General features: G+C 38.8%; 1 protein-coding gene across 3 annotated transcripts in view; it reads left to right on the top strand.

The window, feature by feature from the left end:
- Window positions 1-14,642, top strand: part of Gpat4 (glycerol-3-phosphate acyltransferase 4) — a 48,921-nt gene that overhangs the window by 6,629 nt on the left and 27,650 nt on the right. The window contains exon 1 of one of the 3 annotated variants that reach the window (XM_023717211.1): window positions 881-929. The exons of 1 other annotated variant lie outside the window; for it this stretch is intronic. The gene's annotated coding sequence lies outside the window, so the exon portion shown is untranslated. Of the gene's footprint in view, window positions 1-880; window positions 930-8,427; window positions 8,450-14,642 lie in introns of those variants that run through there. One more of the 3 variants, XM_023717210.1, reaches the window with a different exon arrangement.

The raw sequence follows: 14,642 nt of genomic DNA, 5'->3' as shown, positions 1-14,642 counted from the left end.
ATTTATTTATTGTGTGTGTGTGTGTGTGTGTGTGGCCAGCTCAGCCCACCAGGGGGCGCGGCTGGCTGGCATGTGGTGCTGGGGGATTGAACCGCTGTCCCTATGCTTTGCCAAGCTTGTTCCAAGTAGGTGCTTTAGACCACTGAGCCATCTCTCCAGCCCCTCCAAGAAATTCTTGATGAAAGATAAGCCCTTATTTCTCAAGAATAAGGATCAGATTAAAAATAAAAATTTTAGTATACGTTATGAAAGCCCTGTGTGTTTATAGTTGGGGCTTTTTGGAGATGATTGATTAATGTTGCTTGATACTCTTTGTGTAGCCCACCAGTGAGTTTATAGCTAAATGTGATTTGGGAGGTGAAGCCTCATGGAAGGCATGTCATGAAAGGGTGATGTATCTCTCCATGAATTTCTTTCTCTTCTGCCATGCCACCCTGCCTTGGAGTCAGCTAACTCTGGACTGAAACTTCTAAGAACTGTGAGCCAAATAAACTTTTCCTTTGTAGAGCTGTGAATGTCCAGTATTGTGTCTTAAGGAAGAGAAAGAGAGTATCATACAGTTATACTGTACTTTTATTGAAACAGTCTAATATTAGTCCTTCAACTAAGAAATTGTATGAGTTGGAGAAAGATCAGAAAATGGTAGGTATCTAATGACCAGGCTACTGGAAAACAAGTTAAATCCAAAAGTGTTCTGATATCAATGAGAATTTCCAGATCATCTTATCCAGCTTCCTTTTCCATGAATCTTCAAGGTCCACAGAAATTCAGTTATTTAGAAAAGGCTGACCTGAGGCTTGATGCAACATCTCCTAAGTTCCAATTTAGTTGTCTTTATGCTTTACTCTAACGCTTGTTTTTAATGTATTTCTGCAAAGAATGAGAAGGTCTATGACTGAAAACCTTACCACTGATGAAGGCCTTGGATGGTAAGCATGTACTTTTCCATCAAATACCAGATTAATGAAACTGGAGGGTTTAATGAAACTCAGATTATTTAAAATAGAACTTTGAAAATGATAAATTCTAAATTAGAGTTTTTAGGAGACACAAGAATACCCTGACTTCAGGAATTGAGAATAAAGACAAGGTGTAAAAGCTTTAGATAACATTCACAGCTTTTTTTTTTTTTTTTTTTTTTTTTTTTTTTGTGCCTGGCTCAGCCCACCCTTTGGGTGGGACTGGTGTGGCATGTGGTGCCAGGAATCAAACCACGGTCCCTCTGGACTTGCGTAAGCTTACCTAAAAAGACACTTCAGACCACTGAGCTATCTTGCCAGCCCATTCGCAGCTATTTTATATAGCAGTTCCTCAGGGAGAAGAGCTGGAATGTACCTTAGATCTCAGTGATAGAGTGCTTTTGTGTTAAACATAAGGCCTTGTGTTTGAGCATTTACATCACCAAAAACAAACAGAAAAACAGAACAGTTACTGAGGGAAACTAGAATGATTTGGAGTATACCTTTGCTGTTTTACTCTTGGTACCAAGAGAACAACAGTATTCTTTTTTTCCCCTCAGTCAGATTTTATTGGTACATTTTTGATATACATAATGATCACATTCATCAGAGAGAATTTGTACTTGCACATAATATAACCTGTCTCTTCCCCCCCTCCTCTATCCTGTCTTTAAGCCCTCTTCCCCTCCTTATTTACAAAAGTTTTGTGGTATTCTTCTACAAATCCTTTTATTTCATGAACACTTAAAAATCGACTAGATGCTTCATCAGTTAGGCCTTTTTATAAAAACCAAAGTATGAATTTCTTAGCAGACTTTGTGCTGTTAAGTTCTTTACCTCAAGAGAGGTATATTCACTTAGCAGGAATACATCATTGGGAGCCTAGGTTGTAGGAATACATACATCATTAGGGCATGGGAGTACATCTAAGAAATATATCATTGGAGGCCTTTGTTATGGAAACTTGTAGAGCATACCTGCACAAAACTAAGATGGCTCCATGTCACTGGCAGTAGACTGACTAGATCACTGTCGCATATGTGTTCCCTCACAGACTGAAATGTCACCATACAGCACACACTAGTTTTGCTTACTCTCTCCCCAAGGTGCTAGTGACGGAACCCAGAGACACACAGCTCCTAGGCAAGGGCTCTACAGCTAAGCCACCCCCCAGCCTTTTCAGGTTTAATGGGGCATATTCTCCTTCTCTAACGAGTACTACAAACAAATCTTGTATGTATGTAGAATTCTGTGTGTTCCCACATAAGATCATATTATGTGTATGTTGTGAAATAATTGTAACTTAACTCAGTACAATGATTGTTGTTCCCATCCATCTTAACGTTTAAAAATGCAATAACCAGATTGCATTGTCATGATAAATCATTACCCCTGTGTGTAGTATCTAGAAGAGGCCTCTGGCAAGTCTGTAAGGAGTCTAACCTAACTTCCTAAGTGCTTTCTGCCGAAGAAACCACTTTTCTCATCAATATGCATATCATGAAGTGTTAACCTTTTGTAAAGAAAATGTATTCCTTTGTGGAAAATACTTGAGCCTGGTTAAGCACTAAATAAGTAGGCTTTACAAAGTTACTTTTTCAAGTAAAAAAATAATTCAATATGATGTGACATTTTCTTCTGTATTACTATGCTCACAGGGAGACTTGATTGAATGTCATCCATTCCATGTATTCTAAACTACATAATAGTGTTTCTGTAATGTGGTTAATGGTTCTTGAGAGAATGGATTTGGGGTTTCCCTTGATTCCTGCAAGGTACTTTCTGTCCTTTAAACCACATAATATGTACACATAAAACAGTTACTGATTTGTCATATTTCTTAGGCACTGTTTTGCCTAACATAATTGTATGTGTGGATTACACCTCCTTCTGAACACAAGATTTGTAGTACTAGAAAAATCTTTTATCATGATGAGTATTATTTATTTAATAATAGGACTTTTTAAAAAATTTGGTGGTGGGGATAGAACCCTGGTCCTCTAGCATGATAAGCATACACACGACCACTGAACTACCCTTAGCCTTATAAAAACAAAACAAAATTAGTGAGGAAACAAATCTAGGGGAGCCAAATTATATAAGTTTATAAACCAGAGAGTAACAGCTGTACCTAGAACTGGTATCAGAGCCACAGTAGTCCTATCAGACCCTAACCAGGAGTTGGAAGACCAAAGGGAGGGGCCATCATGCATGAAAACCTGTGATTAAAAAAACTGTTAGAGACTCTGAAAACCATAGCCTTACACAAAGACTACTAATGTGTGGATGTCTGCCAAGCAATTGTGTATTTAACTTCTGGCTCATGCCGTCCTCATTACTGATTCGGGTAGCCAAAGATTATATTTTAGACCAATTTATATAATCCTCCTCACTTTACCTTTTAAAATAATGCCTTTGATCTCTCATAGTATCATATTCCAGATTGTACTCTGATGCTCATTCTTGAATAAATTAAACTTAGAGACCCCATTGTCTTTTCTTATCTAAGTTGACAAACTAAAGACTCCTCCTGGTTCTAGTTCTAACACCTGTCTGCATGCCATTTTCTTTACACCTGTAAGGAATAGGGAGAGACAAAAATGTTTTTTCCAGTTGGAAATGAATTATACAATCATAAATTTTTTTGATCAGTACTGTGCTAGAAATACAAACATGTAATTTAAATTTTGTAATTGCTTTTTAAAAAGTGACAGATTAGCTTGATTTAATCATCCCACAATATACATGTGTGTCAGACATCACATTTGAGCCCCATTTATACAATTAATTGTTAAGTCAGCATTTAAATATTTAAAAAGTTACACATGAATGATGCTGAGGCTGGAACCAGGGCTTTATACACGCTAGACAAATGTCCTAGCACGAGCTACGCCTTAGCCCCTAATCTGTTGTGTGTTTTGTTTTGTTTTGAGACAAGGTCTTGGCGTGTAGTTCAGGGTGGTCTTGAACTCACTGTAGCCCAGGCAGATTTTGAACTCGTAGTGATCCTCTTGCCTCAGCCTCCCAATGAAATCTATTTAAAAAGTAAATAAGTGGAAATAGCTTTAATATTTATTTAACCTAGTTTATTGAGAATATCACTTTAGTGTATAATCATTATAAAATGATTACATATAATTTATATGTGATCATTACATATGGTGAGCTCATTTCAAGTGCTGCAAGAGTCACTTGCATGTGTTAGTGGCTGCTCTGTTGGACTGCATAGATCTATGTCAGTGGAATGTAAGACGAAGGAGCATTTTATTTTGCTTAGTAACATTCATTTCTGAGGTTAGAGCCTGTGGTTGTGGTCATGGATTTTCATTTTCTTTCATGGTTTTTATGATGTGTGTGTGTGTAACTAGGATAATTTGAGTTTATGGAGGTAAGCAAAGCCTGATGACAAATTTTGTGCCTTTGCAATGAGACAGAGACACATCAGTTGAATGTTGGATGAGCAGTTTAAACCATTTGTAAATGTACAATTCAGTGCTTTCTCATTTTAAATACAACTGCTTAGTTTTTGGGCAAAAAAATGACTAGAAAAATAATAGCACAATAAAGTTAACAATAATGGACAAATAATGGGTACTTTACTAAAGAGAGGCTAATAAAATAGGAAATAAACATATGAAAATGTGCTCCATATCATTATCTATTAGGGAAACAAAAATTAGAATTATTAGGTTCCATTTCATATCTATTAATATTCCTAAAATTAAAATCATTGGTCATATCACACATGGGACAACAAGTATATAGAGAGCAGTTGATTTTTTTTTTTTAAGTTTATAAAGACACTGACCGTTTCACAAAAGGTGAACACATACATGCCTTGGGACTAGTCATTCTACTACAGTACCGTCTAGGTTAGTGGTTAAACTTATGGCATGTGTGCCACAGCTGGCTATTGTTATTGAAAGCTACAAAAGATTCAGTATCACTGCTCTAGGCATTTACCAAGTGAAACCAAAGAGTATATCCATGTAAAGACTTGTGTATAGCAGCTTTATTTTGGGGTAGGTTGCTTTGTATTCTTTTTGAGACAGGGCCTTGCTATGTAGTTCATGCTGGAGGGAGAAATACTATACTTCGTACTAGAAAGGAACTGAAGTGTTAGCACACATGGCAACATGAGTGATTTTTTTTGGTATTTAATTTTTATTACTATGTTTGTAGTAAGTAATCTTTACAGTTATCTTAAGGATTACATGCATATACTTGATGACTTTTCTTGAGTGATTCCCAAAATAATTGCACTGAATGAAGTAAACCAGATAAGTGTGTTTGTGTTGTTTTTAAAGGCCATAAATTCCAAGTACATATAGAGTACTCATTTATGAAAGTACTAGTTTTGAAATGCATCTATCAAAGCAGTGTTCAGATTGAGTAATGAAGTATTTTGGATCTTAAAGCCCCAGCAAATCACATTTTTTTTTTTTTTTTTTTTTTTTTTGCTTCCTTTCGCTGCTTCGCTTCTCTTTTCTCTTTTTTGAGAAGGGGTCTAGTTACATGGTATCTATGTAGTTCAAGCTGGCCTTGAACTCTCAGTGATCCCTCCTGCCTCAACTTCCATAGTGACAGAAGAAAATAACTGCTCAGTTTTTCGGGCCAAAGTAGTCAGAAAAGTAGCAGCAAACTAAAACTAACATAATAATGGACAAATAATGGGCACTTTACTAAAGAGAAGCTAATAAGGTAGCAAATAAGCATATGAAAAGGTGTGCACCACCATACATGGCTCAGATTGTCATTTTTTTAAACTGATGGCTCTGAACAGCAAAATGTCTTTTGTTTCCTTCTACTGTTTCATCCCCCAGCTTCAAGAGACTATGAATTGTTTGGAGTGAACCTGATATACTATGTTGTTACCTGGTGCTAATCAAGGGACATGTCAGTGACCTTAGATAAGACCCAGACCCTGAAAACTGACCATATTCTGTCTTCCTTCTAGTGAGCTGAGTCATTCTTTGGCTTGTTATATCCTAGTTCTATATTGGATGATTTATTTTATTCATGTTTGATGTCTGTCAGCTGTGTATATTTGCAGTTTTTCAGGTTCACTTCATCCAACTAGCTGTGAGTGCAGCTGTGCCCTTTAAGAAACACATTCTTCCCACTGAGCAGCAGCATATAATTCAAGCAAATCATTTATTTATTTAGAGACAGGGTCTTGCTATATAGTTTAGGTTGGCCTTGAACTCAACTATGTAGTCCAGGCTAGTATTGAATTCCCAGTGATTCTCCTGCCTCAGACTCCCAAATGCTGACATTGCAGGCATATGATACTGCTCTTAGCTCAAGCAAATTCTGGAGACAATAAATTCAGCCTGTGCACATTTTCCTTTGTGCCTGGACATACATGTTTGTTTAATCATGTTTGTATCTCACCAGCCGTGTGTTTGATGCGTCTATGTCTGGACAGAGTGAAAGATGGAAAGCTTTTCTCTCAAGTGTAACCCACTCGAGAGCCGTGAGTGATCAGCTGGCGGAGAATAGAAAGATGTTGGGCTGCTCTGCTGCTGTGTCAGTCCTGCTGAAGTTACTGGCCTGTTCTGTTACTTGCTCAGTCATTTAACCCTTCAACCACTCAGTTACTTGAGCCATAAAATGAAGAAGTTGGACTAGAATTTTCAGTGATCAGCTAGTGACATTGTGGTTTGTCATTTTAATATTGTCTCTGTTTTATAGTGAGTAATAGCTGTACCTTCTGTTCTTAGAGCACCTATACCAGACACTGTATTGGGGGCTTAATCTGCATTATTGTATTCAGTATTCACAAAACCATGGGATGCATAGTATTCTAGTGTTAATAGGTGAGAAAATTGAAGCATAGGACATTACTGTCCTGAGGTCACACAGCTACAAAGTAGTGGAGGCTTTTTGAATGCAGCTTGTTTGATTCTGTGTGTTTAAACATTGTGCTTTACTGCTTTGGGCATTTCACAATTTTAAGTAAAGGCACATGAACAAAAGATGTTTTAGGAAGGAATTTTAAGGGACACCTGGTCTAATCACTATAATACATCTTCCACTCAGCAGAATCCAGATAGAAATAAATGATCCCTAAACATGACACTCCTTTTCCCCTACCATTGGGATTGAACCCATGGCTTCTCTGATGCTAAGCAAGCACTCTGTCATTGAGTTACACTACCATCTCAGCCCACTCTTTGTGAACAACACTTCTGACCGGCGCTGAGAAAAGACAAGACGGGGACTCCTTCTTTGTCTTTAGACTTCTTTATTCTCTGGCCTTCCTCCCCTAACCCCCCTTCTTATATTCCCCCCCGGACCTATCAGAGGGAGCCAAGTATATTGTCTGACACAGGCAATAGGCCAACAGCCAGTTGCCTCGCAGGGCTGTGCGAACCAATCAAATCTTGCCAGCAGGGACCAGGGCTATACAGGAAACAAGACTTGTAGCAGAAGCTTCAGTGGGAGGGGCAAGGCTGAGGAGCAGGGCACCCGCGCCCGACACACGTCCATCTGTCTGTCTGTCTGTCTGTCTGTCTATCTATCTGTCTATCTATCTATGTATCCTCTCAGTTTATGGACTGAATTCCACCATTCTGGGCACAACCCAAATTGGACAACTGAATTAAAGTTCCCCATAAGGTCATTGACCCTAACCACTGAATTTGATTCAGTTCTTATCCAGTTTGATTTGTGACTAGAATCATGGAAAGAATTATATTCATGGGGCTGGTGAGATGGCTCGGTGGTCTAAAGCACCTACTTAGAACAAGCTAAGCTAAACAAAAGCGCTGGGACCGCGGTTCAATCCCCAGCACCACATGCCAGCCAGCCCCGCCCCCTGGTGGGCTGAGCTGGCCACACACACACACACACAAAATAAGTAAATAAATAAATAAATAAATAAAAGAATTATATTCATGAACAATGAATAAGACGCCACTGTGTGTGTGTGTGTGTGTGTGTGTGTGTGTATTATAGATCTAGAGGGATGCTAGGGGTCAGCCCTAGAGACTTAAAATAAAATAGCTCTACTGAGATGCAAATCATATGCTAGGCAGTTCAGCCGTATAAAGTGTTCAGGTTAGTGGTTTTTATTGCTTTCACAGATACATGCAACCATCACCATAGTCAATTTTAGATTTTGATCACAAGAAAAAACTACTCCCATGTCTCTCCATTCTCCCTACCCTAGGCAACTACTCGTCCACTTTTTGTCTGTACATTTTCCAGTTGCATATAGGTAGAATCTTTTGTGACTAACTCACTTTACATGCTGTTTGCACTGTTCGTTCATGTTGTAATGTGAATCAGCATTTCATTTTATAGCCAAATAATCCATTGTGTGGATATACCACACTTGTTATTGTCAGTTGATGGACATTTGGTTTTTATGTTTAGACTCTTCGTGAATCATGCTTTAGGCATTCATGTGCATCTTTGTTTTGTGCAGACAGTTGTTTTTCTCCCTTTTGTGTAGGTGCCTAGGAGTGGAATTGCTAGATCGTATGGTAAGTATATTAAACCATTTTCTAAAGCTATCTGAGCTATCGTACATTCCCTCCAGAGCTGTATGAGGGGTGTGTGTTGTGTGTGTGTGTGTGTGTGAGTGCTAACCCAGGTCCATGTACATAATAAGTATGTGTTATACCACTGACTCACACCTTTGGCCCCAAAGGTTGGGGTCGTAGTCTACCCAGTAAAATAAAACATGCACTCTACAACTGCCAAACATTAAGACCAAGGCTCTTGCCTCAGGAGAGGCATAGCAGGCTGCATTTCCTATGGGACAGCCAGCATGATAGAGTGGGTCCTTAAGTTTTCATGGTCCGGTGATGCCATTAAATCCTCTCACCAGCTGGCTTATGTACTCCCAATTTGTGGGTTTTTTTTTTTTTTTTTTTAATTTTTTAAACATTTATTTATTTATTGTGTGTGTGTGTGTGTGTGGCCAGCTCAGCCCACCAGGGGGAGAGGCTGGCTGGCATGTGGTGCTGGGGGAATCAAACTGTGGTCCCTGTGCTTTGCCAAGCTTGTTCCATGTAGGTGCTTTAGACCACTGAGCCATCTCGCCAGCCCCTGTACTCCCAATTTGTCTGAATTCCTTTCTCTTTTAGTTTTTTTAGGGTAGAGAACTAGATGCATTTTACTAACAAATCTTTGTGGTCATAGTTGGGTTTTGCTCAGTTTGTACTTGTTATATGCTGAGTTAATTGGTAATAATCCTTAATCCAATTTTGGTTACACATTAAAATCACACATTTCTTAAAAACAAATACAGATGTGTTTCTTCTGATTCATTATCTGTCTTGTGTTTTTTCTGCAATCACAAGTAGTCCTATAGAGCAAGCATGAGGGAACTATTGATTTATTTTGAGGTAAGAAGGCGTAGTGGTTAAAGGAGTCCTACCCTGGACTCAGAGGTAGGAACTTGTCCTAATCCTGCTTGACTACCAAGTTGGGTAACCCTGTGACCCCTGACTTAATCTTCTGAGCCTTGTAAATTTAGTATGTTTCCACCTCCAAAAATTTTGATTCATTTTACAGAGCCCATATAAGTCAAATGTGGATCCTGGGTGAACAGTCAGTGAGCCAGTAATGGCCCAAAACTGGTCTGGCTGTCTTAAAGCCCACACTGCTTGCATCCCTGCTGACTCTGTACAGGTATTAACTGTGTTGGTGCAGAACTACTGTGACAGTGTCTTAGGCTTTGCTTATGCATTCACACAGCATACGTACTCTCTTTAAGCCTTGAGCATTTATTTTTCTTGATATTTACAGAGATTTTGTTCACTCTCAGTGTGCTCTGCAGATCCTGACCTGGCTTTGTTTTGCCTTCCTGTCATAACACATGCAATTGCTGGACAGTATTATGTGTTCCAGCCACTTTCCAGGGATTCTGAACACCTTTAGCCAAGAGTGATCACTGAAAAATAATTTATATTATAATATCCTTACTTCTTGGGAAACACCTTCAAATGCCTCTTCTTCCTCATGAAATGGATTTTGAGTAGAAATAAAAATAATAGTTCATGTATTTGGAGAACTTACTGTGTGAAAAGTGTTATCTCATCTTTTTTTTTTTTAAATTTTATTTATTTATTTATTTATTTATTGTGTGTGTGTGTGTGTGTGTGTGGCCAGCTCAGCCCACCAGGGGGCGGGGCTGGCTGGCATGTGGTGCTGGGGGATTGAACCGTGGTCCCTGTGCTTTGCTTAGCTTAGATTGTTCTAAGTAGGTGCTTTAGACCACTGAGTCATCTCACCAGCCCCTATCTCATCTTTTGAGCACTCCTTTTAGTAGATGATGTTGAACAAAAATTGGAAGAGATTAAGTAATTGAAATAATCTCACTCATGCTGCTAAGTGAGGAAACCTATATACAAGCTCTGGTGTGTTTCTTTTGTTTTTTGAAAAAAAGAGAAACTTAACCCCCTTTGAAGTACAACTTAAAAGATATAGAGAGTAAACAGTGACATCCCTCTTCTAGTCTTCCTATAGGCATATTTCCTCTCTCCCTTATACTTGGTATTTATTGTGGACATTTATAATTGTTTAGATCATGAATATCACCCCCAAAGTCTAATGTGACTGCATGGAGCTTTTGAAAGGTGATTGGATCATGGTGTTGCTCGACTAAACAGTGGATTATTCCACTAGATTTCATAGTTACGTGTGTTGTTGGGAGCTAAGGTCTGGCTGGAAGGGGGCATTACTGTGGGGATGACTCGGAAGAGTGTATCTCTCTCCCTGAATCCTCCCTTCCCAGTATACTTCCTGGCTGCCCCAACACAAGCAACTCTCCTGCTATTCCCATCCAACATAGCATTTTTTGCCTTGGGTCCAGCAGATTGGACTGAAACATCTTAACACCCAAGAGCCAAAATAAATTCTCTTTAAGTTGTAGGTGTCAGGTGTTTTGTCCCATTGAATCAAGGTTGTTTCTTAATACTGAGTATATAGAGGCATTTCTCTTTCCTTTTTTTTTTTTTTTTTTTTTTTTTTTCCAGAACTAGGGATTAAACCCTTGCACTTGCCAGGCAAAGGCTTATTCTACTGAACTATCTCCTCGGCCCTCTTTCCTTTTAACAAAGAAATAGTAATATTTTATTGTATCCTTCTTTCATACATTGTTCTTTCAATATTACAGACAGTGGGGCAGTCAGTAGGTTTTCTAACCTCAACATCTAGGGCAAGATGATTTATTTTCAGTTTTGGTGATATTGGGGATTGAATCTAGGCTCTTTGCACTGAAATCTCTAGCCATTTTATTTATTTTTAAATTTGAGACAACATACTACTAAGTGACTCTGTTGCGCAGACTGGGATCCTACCTCACCTCCCAGAGTGCTGGGTACTACTACACTCAAACAGATGAGATTTTGTTGTGGAGCTGTCCTGTGCTTTATGGGATGTTTAGCATTGTCTTAACCTTCTAGGCACTGAATACTAATAGCATTCCCATTCCTGGTTGTGACAACTAAAATTTTGGGGTCAGAAATTGCCCAAGGAGGGCCAGCTGCATAGCTCAGCGGATTAAAAAGCCTGCATATGTAGAAGCAGCTGGACCCCACCCCCAGGATGCTCTGAGACAGTGATTGAGACTGGGTGCAGTGGTGGGCCTGTAATCCCAGTGCATGGTAGGCTGAAAACAGGAGAATCATTATTAATCTGATTCTGTGTAGTGAGACCCTCTAGACACTGCACTAAATACAAAAAAAGAAAAGAAACTGCCCAAGATCAAAAGCACTACTTTAATGTATCCTTAGGCTGTTTTTCTTTTAATTTTTTTTAAAAAGAATATAAAACAATGGTAATAAAAATACTTTAGAAATGACCTAGAATTTCATAAAACAAAATACAAATTGAACAATATTTATCATATGGCATAGTGTTGTCTTCAAATAAGTTGTTTAAATTACCAGATATGCATGCAAAATTGGAAAAATAAAAAAGTTGTAAGAAATTAAAAAGAAAAAAATTAAGCATTGAGTGCTCCAGGCTAAATTTCTATAAATGGAATTGTTGAGTCTCGGGTTGTATGTATTTAAATTTCTTTTATGGCTTTACTAAATTGTTTCCATAGAGACTGTTCCATGATACACAGTAGCCTGTAGTATTTGAGGATATTTTATTGTTCTCACCAGTACAGGGGCGTATCATGGCTTTTGCCATGTAGTTTTAATTCATATTTGTTTTACAACTAACCTTTTTTAATTCATTGCTTACTACTTGATAGGCACTTTGTAAATTTTGGCTTGTGGATTTGGTATTTTATGCCCTACTGTGAAATCCTTTTCTCTCTAAACCATCATAAAGTTTGGTAGAACTGAAGAAGGCAGTCTTCAGCGCTTCTTCTTTTCTTGATGAAATGATAAAATGTACCTTCTAACATCTGAGAAGCATATACTTGGTGTGCTTTAAAAATGCATATGTCCCTAAAATCCGCCCCCCCCCCCCGGAAAAAAAAGAAAGAAAACTTTGTATTATTCACATAAAAAATGCATGTGTCCCTATATGGCCTAAGCATGTCTTTTTGATAAAATGGTGCTTTGGGGGTTAGTATATGGCATTTCTGTGGACATATTCTGGCCGTCACAGTCTCCTAAGTTAGAATGTGTCAGAGGGGAGGTAGCTGAAAAGTTTTGGGTTCTGTAGTTGGGAATGATAGTAGTTTTGCTATGTACCTTATAATGGGATTGGAACTAGTGTAGAGGACCTGATTTAAGTCAAATTGCTTTTATTTGATTCTTCTGTGTAGGCATGTTTGCACCACTGAATTTCTAACCCCAAACATTGTCCGGCTCATATTGATTGCCTGATGGATGGTTGTTGAATTAATGATATGATGAGTTCCAGAACTGAGACCTGAAGGCTCATCTTGTTAAATGAGTTAAAGAGTTTAGTTGACTTAGCAGTGGGCTCCAGCCCCTTGCCAAGATGTAGACATCCTTCTTGGCAGGCTCAGAACTAGTTGGTTTCTCTCTCTCTCTCTCTCTCTCTCTCTCTCTCTCTCTCTCTCTCTCTCTCTCTCTCATTTGTTTTTTGTTTTTTTCTTGGAGCATAAGATCTTGAGGGAACTTTGGGCCAAATGAATCAGTGAGTTTGGCTGGAAGCCAACTGTGGAAGTTAAGCAGATGAGTAAATACCTCTTTCAATTAAGGGTCCCCCTGCCTCATACTTTGAATAGGTTCTGGTTACAGTTACTTAAGGTACAGTGAGATCCTTCCCTAGGCAAGCAGTTATCCAGAAATTGTGGTTTGATTGTGTTATGATGTGAGCAGGTTTTTGATATTTTTGGAGATCAAAGTCTATTGAGGCTATAAAATACCAGATGCTTTGATAGGTTTTTCTACTGATTCCTGAAAATGTTTGGACACTTAGTTGATAATTGCAGTTTGCATGCTGTTTCCTTTACTTCTAAGAATTTAGGTGAGGATTAATGTTGGCTCAGTAACTTGTTTGGTTAGTCAGATGTTCCCTGTTAGGAAGAGTTCAGGGGGTGGGGCCGGACCAGGGGAGAAGTAACCTCTGAGGGAGGAAAGAACAACTGGGTTATGTGTCAGATAGTAAATATGTTAGGTTTTCATAGTCTCTCTCGCATATTTGTTTTTCACATTTATTTTTTTAAGGTTTCAATTGTACTTCATTCAATAGTCCATATTTTAATGGATACACAGCACTTTTACTTAATTAGTTGGCACCAATTATTATTTCATTTAGAAATAATTTAGCTGTATCATATCAGCTGGCATGATTACTGATCTCTCTATTCCTTGGGGGTGACTGCCAAAAGGGGAAAGGTTCCATTCTAATACAATTTGTGTTACTATACAGGTCCGTGCAGCAATACAGAATGTGGCTCCACCATCTAATACAGCATTACCATATTTGTCATGGAAATCAGGTGTTCATTTCTGGTGACTCTGACTTACTACCATTTGTTGAATGCTTTGAACTGGAAAACAACCTAATGCGTTTTTGGCCAAGGGAAACATTGTGGAGTTGAAATTGAAACTGTAGTTACTGCGGCTGCTGGCTTGGTGCACATTACTTCCAGATACCCTTCCCCGCATCTCTTTATTTAAAGATGTAAAAATCAAGCTGGGAGTACAGCTCCATGGTAGAACTCTTGCTGGTAAATCAGAGGCCCTGCGTTCAACCACCAGTACCACAGAAAAGCAAATTCAAAATCATGCCTAGCTTAGGAGCCTTATAAAAGAGGCCTAGGGGTTGGCCCACACACAAGTTGTAGTTTGCCAATCCTTTAACTTGGTGAAGAAATTAGCCTGTTGCTACATGTGTTTACTTTACCATTTCAGGGACATGAACCCAGAATAACCCTGGGAATTCTCAATTGATTGTGATCCAAAGAAGAGCTGTCCGAACTTTGATTTATGGGGTTATAAGGACCTTTGTGACAGTCACCTTGGATTTGTGGAATCCAAGGTGACCTTGGCCAGTAGGACAGAGGGTTCTTGCTGTGTGTCTTCAATGGGAATGCTGGCCAAGGGGAGTGGGAGTAGGAGGCCAGGAATGTGTGGGTGGAGTGAAAGTGTGAACCTAGGAGGTTATAGGGACTTGACACACATTCTAAATACAGTGACAGACTTCTCTGTTGCTTTAGGATGTAGTTAGAATCTGGCATGTACTGTGAGCTTGGCCAGTTTATAAAAGTGAAAGAGCATATCTGTACCTTGAATT

Source organism: Octodon degus, unplaced genomic scaffold (assembly GCF_000260255.1).
Source record: "Octodon degus isolate 3935 unplaced genomic scaffold, OctDeg1.0 scaffold00051, whole genome shotgun sequence".
Classification (NCBI taxonomy): domain Eukaryota; kingdom Metazoa; phylum Chordata; class Mammalia; order Rodentia; family Octodontidae; genus Octodon; species Octodon degus.
Note: the sequence above shows the minus strand (reverse complement) of the source record. Positions and strands in the feature narration are given on the sequence as shown.